At 31.1% G+C, this 15,522-nt stretch overlaps 1 long non-coding RNA gene across 2 annotated transcripts in view; it reads left to right on the plus strand.

Moving 5' to 3' along the window:
- Window positions 1-15,522, plus strand: part of LOC109453549 (uncharacterized) — a 123,409-nt gene that overhangs the window by 70,436 nt on the left and 37,451 nt on the right. The window lies entirely within an intron of this gene.

A 15,522-nucleotide genomic window follows, 5' to 3' on the forward strand; every position in this document is an offset into this window, starting at 1 on the left:
AGTGAGTGCATTTGCTAAATAAATTTGAAAAGGTTATTATATCATATTTGAGTCTAAATATGCTTATCAAACAAACAATATAAGAAAAAACTTTAGATATTAAATTATATTATAACTTTATAGAGTCATTTGGTATACATGCATACATTTATAACATTAAACAAAATAACATTTTAAGAAGTATTTGACTGTTATTTAATTCAGTTTATATTATGCATTTTTTCCATGAAAAAGTCTTGTTTAGGAAGTTTTTAGACCTTGTGAGATTGAATCAAAATCAGAATACCTATTTTGTCAAGTCGACATTTCATCTTACAAATAGGAAAAACTACAGAATTATGTACAGTGCAACATCCATGAAAAATTAACTTAGACAGGTGCTATAATTATATAAGGAACAAGAACAAAAGGGGAGAATGTTAGAGAAAATTGAGGTACTGAAAACATGTATTGTTCTCACTAATCAATTTTCAAAACACAGCCGTTACACAAATACTCTAAAAAAAATTCCATTTTGTTTTGAGTTTATGAGGCTAAACATTTAAAAAACAGCTAGCTCACATGATTTTTATAATCTACCATTTATGTTAGATGAATACAAAAGATTTTTGAGAATTGCTCAAGCTATAAATCCCAGGTATAAATTTTTTCTTAAAAAGCATGTTACTGGAATAACATTTTCTCCTTAATTAAAATATTTGGTTTTGCACCAAAAGGTGACTAATATTCTTACATGTGCCATCTGAAAATGAGAATATATTTAGTATTGCAGCAAGCATTTTAGTGACTATGGAATACATTAGCCACTGACAGTGCTGAGAAATCACTATTCTGCACTATATTTTCAAACATATAAATTTGGCTGATATAATTTTTTAATTAAATAGGATTACTAATTAATTAACTTTAAGCATAATTTATTACTTATTCTTGAATCATAGATGTTCATTAAACAAGAGAACTATTTAGGCTTCAACCTCAGCTTTAGCCCATTCCTGTCTTTTAACACTCAGCCTTTCAGCATTCAGCTAAAATATGTATTCAAGACATTTCTACTATTTAGTCATACTGTATGTGTTAGTGCAGCTGTGTGTGTGTGTGTGTGTGTGTGTGTATGTGTGTGTGTGTATTGAAAAAAGCTGCTTAAAAATCATCAAAATATCTTCTGATGATCCCTTTATATCATCATACAAACATGTTTTAATATCACTGGGAATGGGGAGGTGGACTGGTATACAGATTTTGTTTATGTCCAGATATTGACACATTTTTTTCAGCTTATCTCAAAAAAATGCTTAATAATCTCCCACTTGTCTATAATTTATTTATCAATCTTTTCATCTTCAATTCTCTTCTTTGCTCTTTTTATTAAGGTTTTGATCCTACCAGTTTACCAAAATGATACTTGTCAAATCATCATTGACTTCTGCATTTCCAAATGCAAAGGTCAATTTTTGGCCTCACGTTCCTTGAATTGTCAGTACTATATGACACAGTTGAGGATTTCAATCTTCTTGAATCATTTTGTTATAAGTTTCTTGGAGTCCCTGATCTTGCCTAGTTTTTCTTCAACTCCTTGGATGTTTTGGCAATCTTGTTTTTGTTAGCTCTCTTTTGTTTTTTGGCTATACTTTTAAAAGTTTGTGTACCAGAGCACTATTCTCAAGTCTCCTCTAGTTGTTATACTTTTTCTAGTTTATCTCAGCCTGTCCCATGAAGTTAAATATTCGTTAGTCATTAGGAATTGTAAAATAACATCTCCCACCCTGCTCTCTCCTCCTCCCCAGCACCAACAAACTCAAAGATCTGTCTACTTGATATCACTGGATGTCTAACAGTCTACTCACAATTAACATTTCCCAAATACAATATGAATTAATTCTCCTTACTGTGCAGCCTTTAAATCTCCCATTTCAGTATACAGCATCACCATCCCTGAAGTGATTCAAGAAAAAAATTGGGAGTCTTCCTTGAATCTTTTCTTCTACCAATGTATAGACAATGCTATTGACAATTTCTGTCAACACTACCCTCAGAGCATATACTGAATATATCCACTTTCCTCCGTCTCTATTTTTTAATTCAAGCTACTATCATCTTTCACTTGGACCTCTAAAATAATTCATTATTTGTTTTCTTGCTTTCACACGATTTCTCACACAGCAGACAGTGATCATTTTAGGAAGTAAATCAATGTTGGTTCCCACCAGAAGCAGCTGCTTGACAAAGATTTATGTGTGAGAATCTTATTTTGGAAGTAAAACAATATATGGAATGGGAATAGAGAAGTGAAAAAAGGAAGAAAGATGGCCAATAATGGATGTGTTATCAAGGCAGCTAACTTGTTGTTTTATTAAAACTTAATGTCTGCATAACAGCTCCTTGGAGCTATCCTACCAGAAGGGTAAGGGAGCTGGGGTATTTATATACAGTGGTCATTGCCTGAAGGCTGCCTCCGCAGGGTAAATTTCCAGCACTTTGGCCTACTTTCCGTGAGCAGTTCAGCCTTTCCAAAGCATCAGAGAAAGCCCCAGGCAAAGAGGTACAGATAAGGGCAGTTGGGTGTCAGCTGAAGAATATTAAAGTGATCAGACCCAATGGATATTGGCAGGACACATAAGCCAATTTTTTCCTTCTTAAAACTCTGCAATGTCTTGTTTTTTCATTTAGAAAAAATCCCAGCTCCTCATCGTAGTCTGATGGCCACCTTGCTGGTTCATTTTGAAACAAGGTCATCCATGGCAGGGCTTTCCCGTCAATGCTCCTCAGCATTCTGACTCAGATGCCATAACACTATCAGTGAAACACTTCCTACCCTCCCCCACAACAAACTCGCGTGCCACCAATTCCACATTAGCACAACCCCTTTTTAGTCTGTTTGCCTATTTTATGTATTTCTTATGCTGTATCACTATATGAATACATATTTATTTTATTTAAAATTTACTCTTTCACTTATGAAAATGTAGCTTCCACGAGAAAAATGAACTTATCTGGTTCAGCACTACATCCCTAGCATTTTGAAAAATGCCTGGCACATAGCAGGTGCTCCAAAAAATGATGGAATAGTTATATTGGTTATTTAATGCAAGGTATGACAATTCATTTTTCAATTTTTTATATTGTTTCCCTAGACACAGTATGTATTTGGAATTTTGGAATACAACATCTGGGTTCAAGTGACAGCTCCAATATTTATGAACTGTGAACCTTGGACAAGTTACTTGACCTGCCATTTGTAGTACTTACATCACTGTGTTGTATTAAATCATATAGAATATATATTATTAAAATTATTAGAATAGTGCCTGGCAGTTTTTAAGTACCATAAAGCTATTCATTATTAGCTATTGCTTTTTAATAAGCATTATTGAGTCATATCCAAATATGCCTTTTAAATTAAAAATTGAATTAAAGCCTTGTTTTATGTTTTGTACTGGAAAGAATACATTGTCAGCTTTAAAACCAAAATCAGGGTTCTATTTAGTAGCATTATAACTTAATTATTTCCCTTCTTGGAACTCCCTTCTTTATTTATAATGGGGATAATAATGGCTATCATTTAGAGTTGTCATGAAGATTAAATAAGGTGCATGTAAAATGTTTGGCAGGTAGAAGTTGTGTCTTACAATATTAATATCCTTCACCCCTCACTCACTGCCATTAATTATTTGTGTGATTTTAGAAAAGTCACTTACTCACCTTAGGATCACATGAAATAATCAGTGTTTGCCAAATACATAATGGGAAAGGAGTTCTTCAAAAATTAAATATGGCTTTCTAAGAAAAAAAAAATCGAGGGGGGACACGGAGGCCGAGCAAGGGTGGGAAATATTTTTTTCCACATATTTTAAAAGCCCAGATATTTATGTATTATAATTTCTTACAAGTTTTTCAGTAAAGAGAACTGATTAGCTTAGCTTAAAATAACTTTACCCTGCATTATTTCGCAACAGAATAACTTTCTGTCAGAGAAGATCCATTAAAATCGTCAAAGACTCTGGAACTTTCTGTGAAGCAACATCTAAAACCCTTCCTGTTTTAATTTTTGAAATTTTATGATTTTTCCTTTTCCTATCAGTGCTACATTGCTTCATCCCAACAGTTTTCTATGTTTGGGATATGATTGATTTCAGCTATGTTCTTTCCTAACTGCTGCCCCAGGCCTTTTTTCCTTATTGCACTGTAACTTTATACTACCTTCTAAACCTTATTCTGCTATAGTTATCTTTACCTCTGCTTTCAAACAATATCATCTCACTTTAGATGTTATACAGGTCAAAATATGCAGGGAGTATAGGCAATTCTGCAACTGAGATCCAAAAGACAGGGTGGGTTTCTTAATAATTCCATGGTGGCATAAAAGAGCTATAAGGAAAGACAAAAATCAAAATTTCAGAAATAAAAAGATCAAATGAGCTAGAATTTTCCTTTTTCAGTTTTTCTTATAAATTATTTATTATTTGTTACCACTACTCCAGGGGCATGCAATTCCTCCCACAATGTGTTATATTAAGATCTACTCAATGTGGTAATCAAATTATGCCAAATCTTGCAGTGGTCCATTTTATATTAAAATTTCATAATTAAATACCTTTTGCAATATAGTAGAAGTTTTCTTCTTAGCACATTGCATAAATTAGAAAGGAGATTTTTATACAGGAGGATATATACATATAATGAAGTATGAAACAAAATAAACAAAATAAGATTTTAATTCACAAAATACGTTTTAAAATCATGTATAAATCTAACCTGAAAAATCCTGAGTAAGTCTCATCTGCTTTTTAAATATTTCATGGCTTCAATCCTTGGTGGTTTTTACAACCCTTGTTCTTCTTACTGGTAGGACTTTTCTTAGCAATTGAGGAGAGTGCAGACGCATTGAAATAAAAAATGACCAGCTGCTACTAGTGGTCATTCTACTTTCTTGAAACGTGTCTTGAAAGGATAACTTGGCATTTTTGATTCCGAAGGCCAATCTCATGCTAATTTTTACACAACCAACTCCTTCCGATCTTCTTGAATCTTTCTCCATCTATCATTATCTCTTTCATCTAGTTATAATCTTTTTTATTGAAATCTGCTTTTAATCTCTACCTAAGTCATTCTAGTGAACCCTCATTTTATACTGTATTTCTTTCTCTATGATTATAGAATTTAGTAATAATAAGATACATTTATAGGTATTTTATAAGAAATTTATTTGCAGTGTTTTTACTTATTTCTTAGGAGTAGATATAATCAATTATTAGCCATATTTTTTCAGTAGATTTTTTAGGGCTCAGGCAGGATGAGACTATACATAAGCAGGATCACCCTCATGGCCATCCAACCTGGGCAGTCAATTTACACAGGGCCCTATGCCCAGAAGGGTTTTGTGCTATGTTTAATGCTTTATTGTCACTGCCATGAAATTTTTAAACATTTTATCTTTGAACTTGTGCTTTTTTAAGTGAAGTCTGATGGGACAAAAGCACCTGCATTTGAGCACAGGAGATGCACACGCTATACATGTCCACTGCTGTCTTTATTGCTCCATTTACATTTAATGGTTGCAGTGTCCCACTGGGATTTCCGTATTCTGGTGGATCCAGGATTCATGGGAGTTCGGCAAGAATAAAAACAAGTACAAAATAAGTGTACAAGTGTTATGTTCATGACTGAATAATTGGGGAAAACAACAGCTCCAAGAGGTTATACTTTCTATTTGAAAAACAATTTGCTTCAAATGCAGAAAGAGAGCAATGACGTCTAAGAAATACGAACCAATGAACTCTACCATTTTCTTTCTTACTCATGTTGCTTTTCGGTATTAGCCAAACACTTATACTGACATTGATGACAGAGAAAATAGAATAATATTTCATTTGCCTTTTAGTCCTTCCTTCCTCAATAGTAAGTTATTGATAGAGGATTTTAATAGAATATGCATTATGCACATATAAAAAGGTAAAAATAAAAAGCAGTTGAGTTCGTCTTGTGCCACATTTCAACTATTGTGCTAAGAATAAAATACAGATGCATGTACAAGCAACAGAATACACATTGTGTAATTTTGATGATTCAACATATGAGTTAAGTGCTTTTATATTTTCATTTAAAACTGACATTGTGCACATAAAGATAAATATTAAATTAATACTATTAAAAAATCTGTTTTCCTTTACTTAGAACAATATTAAATAACAGATAAAATATGACCTAGTGACATAAGCAAATTTTATTATATAAATTTATAAAATGTGTATTCAATTTATATTTAGTTATTCATATGTAAAATTGTATAAAATTTCAGGATAATAATACGGATATTATTACTAACAACAAAATTAATGAAAATAGTTTTCATGTTTTTTTAATCTTTAATTATATTATTAGAAGCAGATATAGTGAAATTACTGTATTTATAGTCACATCGCTAGTTATATGAACAACTCAATACATAGTAAAATTAATAGTTTAAATCTATTTTGTTGCTTTCAATTTCTAAGAATGATTCTTTTGAAATGTGATTATAAATTCAAATATTTTAAACAATGTATATTCTAAGTAGCCTAGCATATTTATACAAATATATGAAAGAGGTGTACATATATACATATACATGTGATGATTTATAAATGATAAGATGATAGCATGCTATATGCTTTTCTTCTTCACCTTGTTTTTCTTAATAAAAATTTCACAATAGTATATAAAGTTATTTCTCATTATTTTTGTAGCTTCACAATACTTTATTCTGTATATATGATTTATTCTACCAGATGGATATTTGAATTATTCCTAAAATCTGTTACATAAATAGTCTGTAACAAACAGATTGTGATCCATTTTTTATAGTTTTACCAGTTTTTCTTCAGGATAGACTCCTAGAAATGGGATTGTTGAGTTAAAGGGTAGAAACACATGTAATTTTGCTAGACATTGTCAAATTCCCCTACATAGAGGCTGTGCCATTTTGCATTCCCACCAGCCATGTATGAGAGTGACTATTTCTCCACAGATTCGCTAATAGAATATTCCATCAAGCTAGTAATTATGAGCTTTGCCTAAGAAAACTGGACAAATTATATGAACAATTTGCAGAACAAGATAACAAATGGAGAAATAAATATTTAAAGAGCTGATCAATAATAAACAGAGAAATATAGGTTGCAACTACAACCTATGTGATAAATTTATCACATCAGCAAAAAATTGAAATTCTCATCATATCAAGTATGGCAAAATTGTGGAGCAACAGAATCTTGTCATTATATATGTAGACATGTTCCACTCACTTGGATAACTACTGACCTTGTGTAATTAAGGGAAGATGACTCTAGCTTTAGACATAGCAATTTGATTTTTAGACATACACAATAGAGAAACTTTCTTATATGTATACAATGACACATGTATAAGAACATTTAATGATCATTGTTTGTAATAGCAAGAATTTGTTAATTGAAATCTTTATGGGATAATTGTAGAGTAATGATTAAATATCACATAGCAACATAATAAATGAGCTGAAATACTAAGAATGGATACATTGTAAAATCTTAATTTTGTACAAAAATCAAAAAAACAACTTGTAGATCAATTCTTACAATATACATTTATGATAACATGGAAATAACATTAAATATATGTATTCTATATATAATCAGGTTACATATGGTATAAGTATATATGTGTATAAGAATATATAGAAAGTATATAATATGTATTTCTGAAGTCGTATAAATATAGGAATTATATAAAATACAAAATGTATATTTTAAATGCTAAATGTAGAAAAGTACATATAGTAAATATATAAAAATAAAATGATTAACAGTAAATTTAGGATAGACATCTTTAAGGTAGGGAAGGTGATATTCTCTTTAAGTACTCTAACATATGTGACAAGATGTAAAATTTTATGCTGGGAGATGGAGATAATAGTGTTTTTTATACTTTTCTGAGTTAGAACTATTCCATAATTGCACAAATAAATCTTCATGCATGCATATACACCTAATTTATAACCATTAGGTAGATTTCAGATGTTCAATAGTCTCAAAGTATTTTTATCACCCTGGGAAGCTGGGAAGAACTTTTAAAATTCAAGTTTAAAAAATAACTTATTTTTTTCAACATAGCAAGGCCTTGAATCAACAGAATTCAATTAAACTGCATCTGCAACTAGTCGAGCATTATTTGGCCTCCTTTGAACTTTAGAAAGATATCATAAAATATAGAAAAAGATGTGTGTGTGTGTGTGTGTGTGTGTGTGTGTGTGTGTGTGTGAGTGCGTGTATTCCATAAAAATAATTAAGCTGTCTGGCTCAATCCTGGAGTCAGTCAAATTTGGTTTATCTTTACATTTATTTCTCCAGGACAATACAATGTCAAGAATTTAGTTTCAGTGGGGGGTGGGAGATGAGGGTTAGGGGGATCAAATATATGGTGATGGAAGGAGAACTGACTCTGAGTGGTGAACACACAATGGGATTTATAGATGATGTAATACAGAATTGTACACCTGAAATCTATGTAATTTTACTAACAATTGTCACCCCAATAAATTTAAAAAATAAATTTAAAAAAAAATAATAACAATTTAGTTTCAGGAGGCCCCTCCAGGCACTACCAGATTCTCAATTACCATGGAATTTCAGTTATCTTCACCTATGTTTTATTTATTAAAGTAGTAAATAAATTAATGCATTTGAGAAAGAAAATAATTTTGATAATATTTTTTAAAAGTAGAATGAACTAGTTAAATGTAATTGTTAGAAAATGCAATTGACCAGAATTCTGGTTAATCAGGGTGTTTGTTACTAGAATAGTGTTAAATTTAATTATGTCTAAATTTATTATGAAATATACCTTACAAAATGTCGATCATGGATTCTGAGCTAATATTTCTTAGAGAATGAAATAAAGATGAATAATAAGGTCAGCATAAATTTAAGGTGCTTAATTTTATATTGCAGCAAGAAATTCAGAGAAATGGATATTTCTATGAGAAAACCACTATGGAAAAATTTATTAGGGGATCTTAGATTCTCAGGATTAGAAGGTTTCTTAAAATTTCAGTCAATTTATTCTGAAATATTGTTGTATTTAAGAACTATCTTAATTCTTATGCACACCAAACATCTTTTTGTTGTTGTTGTTGTTAGCGTATGTGAAATACAGATTCCTAGGTGTCTCCTCTTCTCTGAAGATTCTGATTCTGTTTTATTAAGTCGAATTCCATCATCCTTCAATTCAGTGTCCATATTCTCCAAAGTTCTCACCGTTGACTCCTGACATTGACACTGGCTCCCTTTAATTCTTGATTACAGAAGCTCAGACCCTCATCAACTATCCTCAGAGTCACTCTCCACTTTATCCTCATCTCTCCTACACAATGTGGCAGAGTTCAGAATGTTAATGTCAGGAGAAATTTTTGATATGCTGTTATATTCATTACTGTTTACTCATTTTTTATGTGACAAGTTTGTATTGAAAACATACTATGTGATAAGTACTAGTCATGCTGTAGTCACTAAATGCTCCGATTATGTAATGATAAATCAGATAAAGCACCACAAGATAAACTAGAAAAGATGAAGCAGAAAAATCTAGCATGTGAGCTCTTTTACATATGAATCATTTATAGTTATATGCATTTCTTTAGGAAAACTACATTTTTTTTCACTACTTTTTTCTGCTGGATTTTTTTTGTTGTTGTTGTTGTTATTTTTAATTTAACTCCACATAAAAATAAAGAATTGGAACCCTTAAAATTATATAATTTTCTTGCAAGCTATGATAGACATTGCCACTCTTGCTATTTCTGGATTTCTTATACTGTTGAGCATATGGGTGAATTAGACTTCACAACCTCTTGAATTTAGGTATTGCCATGTGATTTAGGCTGATGAAAATGATACATGCACCACTCCCTGGTAAAAGCATTAAAAGTTGATGGATGATTCTCCATCAGGTTCTTCCTCCTGCTATAGTGAAGGGCAGTTATGCTGCCTGGGTTCCTAAATTAAAATGAAGTGGATCAAAATCTTCAATGACCTCTGACAAACATTTAAGATGGTTTCTTCACTAGTACAAGCTAGCAAATTCTATTATGTAATCTGTTTATTTTTAATTCTAAACTATGACTGTTTATTTTAAGAAAAATCCTTTGTAAACATACCTTCATTTTTGTGTGTGTGTGATTTGTAGTCATTTACTATATGCCTGTGAAGTTAAGTTTCCCGAGGTATATTAAAATCAGGAACATATTTTTAAAAGATACTTCTTAACCACTGACAATCGAACTAAATTTATGTCACATGTAAATGTATTCTCTGATAAAGAATGTATTTGATTTTTATTAAATTTTCACCATTTTTTCTCATAGAATGTAAAGGGGATAAGAAAAAAAAAATTCCTGGTCATCAGAACAACCACAAAAAAAGATATTCATTCATTCATTATAAATTTATTAACTCCTATTTACCAGAAGCTATAGATGCTATGCTTATTTTCTTAACTTAGGAAAATAACTTATTCTAAAAGTTAGGGTACTTTCACAATAAATTGCAAATATTTAACTGAAGTAACAAAATATTTATTGATAAAACTAACTTCTGGGTAATGGAAAAAACTATATTTTATTAAGTACATAGTCTAGCTTGTATTGTTGAGAGAAATTAAAATTGATTTCCTTGAGACAAGCCAAATGCTACTGAAGTTATAAGAATAAAGTAATTTAGTGCATATTACAATAAAAAACTAATTGGGAATATTGCCATCTAGTTTTAAGTATAAATTTGGTGACTATTCTTGGAACAGTGAATGTCTATTGGAGAAGGGAAATTTAAGATTTTCAAGTTCGTTTTATCACAATTTAAGGCAGAAGCTGCTACCTTAAAACATTCTGAAAATTTAACAAACTAATTAACTGATGCCAAATAATATCTGAATATATTAAAGTACAACTAAAACCATTGTGTGGCATTTCAATAATGTGATACGTAATGGAGTGCCTACAAAACACGTAAGATGCTCCCAGAGAGAAAAAAAGCTTCTATAAGGAAAATAACAGGTTGTTTAGCTCCTCCCTGTTAATCTGAATACAGAAACCCTTGATCCTAACACTTTTCCCCCTCTTTCTGTTTGGAAACTCTGATCTGCCTTTGAAGTCCACTTGAGAAAAAACTCATCCTTTGTCTTAACCTTTGCACCCTAACAAGATTCATTATAGATGTGAATTAGCTCATATTGAAACAGATGCATCACCTTTTAATATGAATTAATCTCTAAATAAAAAGACCAAGCACTTTCAGAACCAGATATAGTTCAGCCTCTATTAAATCAGATGCATTATTCACTTAATACCTATCACCTATTAACTAAGACACTACATTTATATCCCAAGCTTGAAACAAATATATCATTTATTAAATAAGTCTACCAATACCGAATAAAGCAAAATGTTTTATTGAATAAAACTAAAAATGTTTTGTTTGTATGTCAAATGAAGGTTTCAATAAATTAAACTTTTCGTTGTAAAATATTAGCATTTTAATAATTTCCAATTTTAGTTTTGTTAAGGAATGTATATTGATTTACAAGTAGCCTACTTGGGTTTTATTTGTTTATTGGTGACAGCAAATAGCAACTTATTATTTTCTGAGGAGCTTTGATTTCTGGTTATTCTTCTGACAAATAGCAAATCAATATAAATAAGTTTGACATAAAACAGCACAATTTTTTAAAATGTCCTAATTGGAAACATTTTATATATATATATGACACTGTGGAAATTAAGTGCTATTTTTGGTGTCATGAACTAATATTTCCCATGTTTGTTGTGTTTATATGAACTTGATGGCACTTTCTTTTAACTATGACCTTGTGTCCTAACCTCCCATAGTGAATGCTCAGCAAGTTATATCCTAAAAACAAAATGTTGCACTAATTAATGAAGCTCTTTGCCAGCATTTTCTAATTGCATGAATCTAAGTTTGTAAAGCAAAGTGTCATTTATTCAGATTTAAATTAACCTTTTGAGGTTATGGAAATCTCTCACAATTCAATCCATTGCCTGTTTTTCTTTTCTTTTTAATATTCAGTATTTTTTCTTTTAAAAAATCCTGGGTCTATACCCTTGCTGAGAATTTCACAATCACTGCAAATTTCAGCTTCCCTCAAAGAGCCACACCCAAATATTCCACTACAGCTCAAGTAAAACTGAACTCAAAAGCACTTGTGTTCAGAGAATCCCAAATGGACCTCTGTTACAGAGGTAGAGAAAAACAAATAAACAAACAAAACAACAACAACAAAAAAAAAACACTTATTTTTATAAAAATCACAAATCCTTTTAAATACAACTCTGTGAAGCAAACTTCAGATTTGCGTTTCTAAATGCACGCGTCCTTTCACAATCTGACAGCACTAATACCTCCAGAAGCCCATTGTAACACTACCTACTGGAAATATTTTTCAAACTGTATTTTTCTTGCTCCACGTTTATTTGGAGAATATTTGTCATTTCTCACAGACATCTGAAGTTTTCTATTTCCTTTCTGTGTGTTTACTCCCTTCTCTACCTGTAGTAATCAGCTTTGCTGTCTTTTTCAACTCACCTTCAGATTTGCATGTCTATCAGGATTCTCTCAAATTCTGGTGTCTTGAGAGTTCTTTTCTAAACCCTGATTTGCTTCAGAACTTAAATTACACATTTCTGTCTCCTCTCTCTCTCTTCCTCTCAGTCTATGTCTTTCTGAGTATTATTTATCTGTATATTTTATAGTTTTGAGGCAACAGGTTTTTTTTGTTTGTTTGTTGTTTTTTTGCTCTCAGCTTCTTGGCTTTATCAACAGAGAAATTTCAAATTTACATTTTTATCAGCTTTTTATCTATAACTTTTCAGAGACACATGTTAGTTTCGTCATGGACATATAAATGTGAGTTAACTAGAATATTACAAAAAGCAGTTGTACTGTTTCAGTTTGTTTTTTTTAAATGTAGAATCCTACATTATATGAAACGTTAATATGAATTAATGTTTGTGGATGGTTGGGTTGTTGGCCTCGTTATATTATAATCACATTAAGCATGTGACTCCCTCAGTACTGTAAACTAATCAATATTTCATGGATATCTAGATTTTAGGCAATAATCAATGATTTAGTTAAACTAGATTAAAACTTTATGACTCATATGAAATTACAAATGAATGTTAGAATTTATTAGTTATATATGTCCTGTACTATATATAACATTTTAGGTATATCCTAACATTCCTCTCAAAATTTCTCCACTCGTGCCAATTTACAATTCCAAATAACCTTCTAAAATTCTGGTTTCAACTCTGAAATTCACCATGATCATGCTGGATAAATACTCCAGAGGTTTCTACTTTCCATAATGCACCCATCCCAGAATTCCCTTCTTAACGTCAATACCTATCAACACTGCTAGCCCCCTCTATCTTGTTCTATAGAAAAAAAAATCATAACGAACAAATTACGATGTAATTTTATATTTTTAACAAATTACTTTACAATAATATACTCTAATGTTTCTATATTATTTCTTATGTGGCATAACTTTTTAGAAAGAGAAAAATTAATAGACTATTATAGAAGGCAAAGAAAGCAGAGTCAGAAAGGTCACATACATCTCAAAGAAAGAAACAAGGAGCTAATCAAACATCACTGAATTTGGAAATTGGAAGTCACTGGTGATGATTTATGGGGTAAGTTTTATAAAGTTGTAGGAGATATGCTCCCATTGAAAATGCTTAGGAAAGAATAAGCAGCAAGGGAATGGCAAAAACAAAGTCAGCAGATTAGAAAGAAGGCATATTGTTGTTTGGTTTATTTGTCCTCCTTAAATTTTAACCAATAAAGGAAATTCCATGCTGAGAAATAAAAAGAAAACACAATTACAGACTAAAGTAATGCTAATTATTTGGTAAATACTATAGTAAGAAAGACATTTATGACCAAACACAACTGAAATATGTTTTTCAGAAAGAAGACTAGAAGTAATAGAAGAATAAACAGAGGATGCCAAAAAATGTATACATATTTTTTGGAAAAAAAAGGAAAAAAACTATATTAAAATTGTAATGCTCAATATACACCGATAACAAAAGATGAATACAAGTCATGTGTATATATATTTTTGGCACCCCCAGTAGTTACTACTGATTTCTAATAAGATAAACAAATCTTGCTAGAAAAATACACTCACTTGTTCACTCATTTGTTCAGTCATTCATCTAGCAAGACTGTATTCATGTACGATATGCCTGAAATTGCTATGCACTGGGAAAGGAAAAATGAGCAGTTTTGGTCTTTAAGTTGACATTCCTATGACGGGAGACAAATATGTAAGTAATAAAGTACTCAATGTGCTAAATGCTTTAACAAAGTTATAAAGAAAGTGCATTGATAATGAAAAGTACAAAAAGATCAGACATAGCTTTGCAGAGTAGTAAATAAGCTCTGCAGAATGAACAGCCATTTACTGAGCAGAAAGTGGGAAAGACTATTCCAGGCCTTGGAAACAGTATGAGAAAAAAGGCATGATAGAAATACAGCAGCTTTATCCATTCTGGAATTGCTTCATGTATCTTACTTTCATCACTTCAGCGAGCAGAATAGTTGATGAAGTTGTGTCAACTTATAAACTTAAATACTTGCCTGGATTGACGTTTTATTCCTTCCTGATCCCTCCTCATTTTCCTTATTAATAACAAAAATAGCAATGACATAAACATTAGCATCAATTCTTAACCGCTTATTATGAGTATGCTTAGTACTTTTAGTATATTAATTCATTTGATCTTGGAAACAACCTATTATGTAGGTATTATTTACTTCAACTTATAGATGAAAGAACTGGGACTTAAAGAGTTCCAGTCACTTCCCTGAAATATTAAGCTAGTGAATGACAGAGTGGGATGGGAATTCAAAACTGTCAAGCTACCACACAATCTTGACTCCATTAATGTAAAATCACTTGTTCCTATTCGTGTCAATAGAAAGAGAGTTTGATATTAGAAAAACAACTCATTCTGCTTCCAAGTGCAATATCTAGAGAAAGTAAACCAAATCTAGATTTTGTGTGCCATAAAGGATAGCAAATATTATTTTCTTAACTATTTTATCTGATTATGAAAGTTACGCATACTAGTAACATTTCAAATAATACACTATGCATGTAATATATATATTGTAAAAATGTGTGTATGTATGTGCATAAATAGATGTTATATACCGAGCCCCTGGGATAGTCCCAGGGGATAGTCCCAAAGTTTCAATCTTAAATTCATGTATGCAGATAAAATGATAATTAGAAACTATGCTTCACATTCTTTAGGAGGATTAAAACAAAAGCAAGGTTTTAGCAACATCTAAATAACCTAGGAAGAATTGGAACTTAATTGAACCTCAGAAAAAAATGATTTACTTAAATTCCTCCTCAGCTAGAAGTATCTGCTTAGCATGTTAAAAATACAGACCATGTCAGGGAAGTAGCAAAATA

Source organism: Rhinolophus sinicus, chromosome 14, assembly GCF_057876585.1.
Source record: "Rhinolophus sinicus isolate RSI-liver-muscle chromosome 14, RSI-T2T, whole genome shotgun sequence".
Taxonomy (NCBI): Eukaryota; Metazoa; Chordata; class Mammalia; order Chiroptera; family Rhinolophidae; genus Rhinolophus; species Rhinolophus sinicus.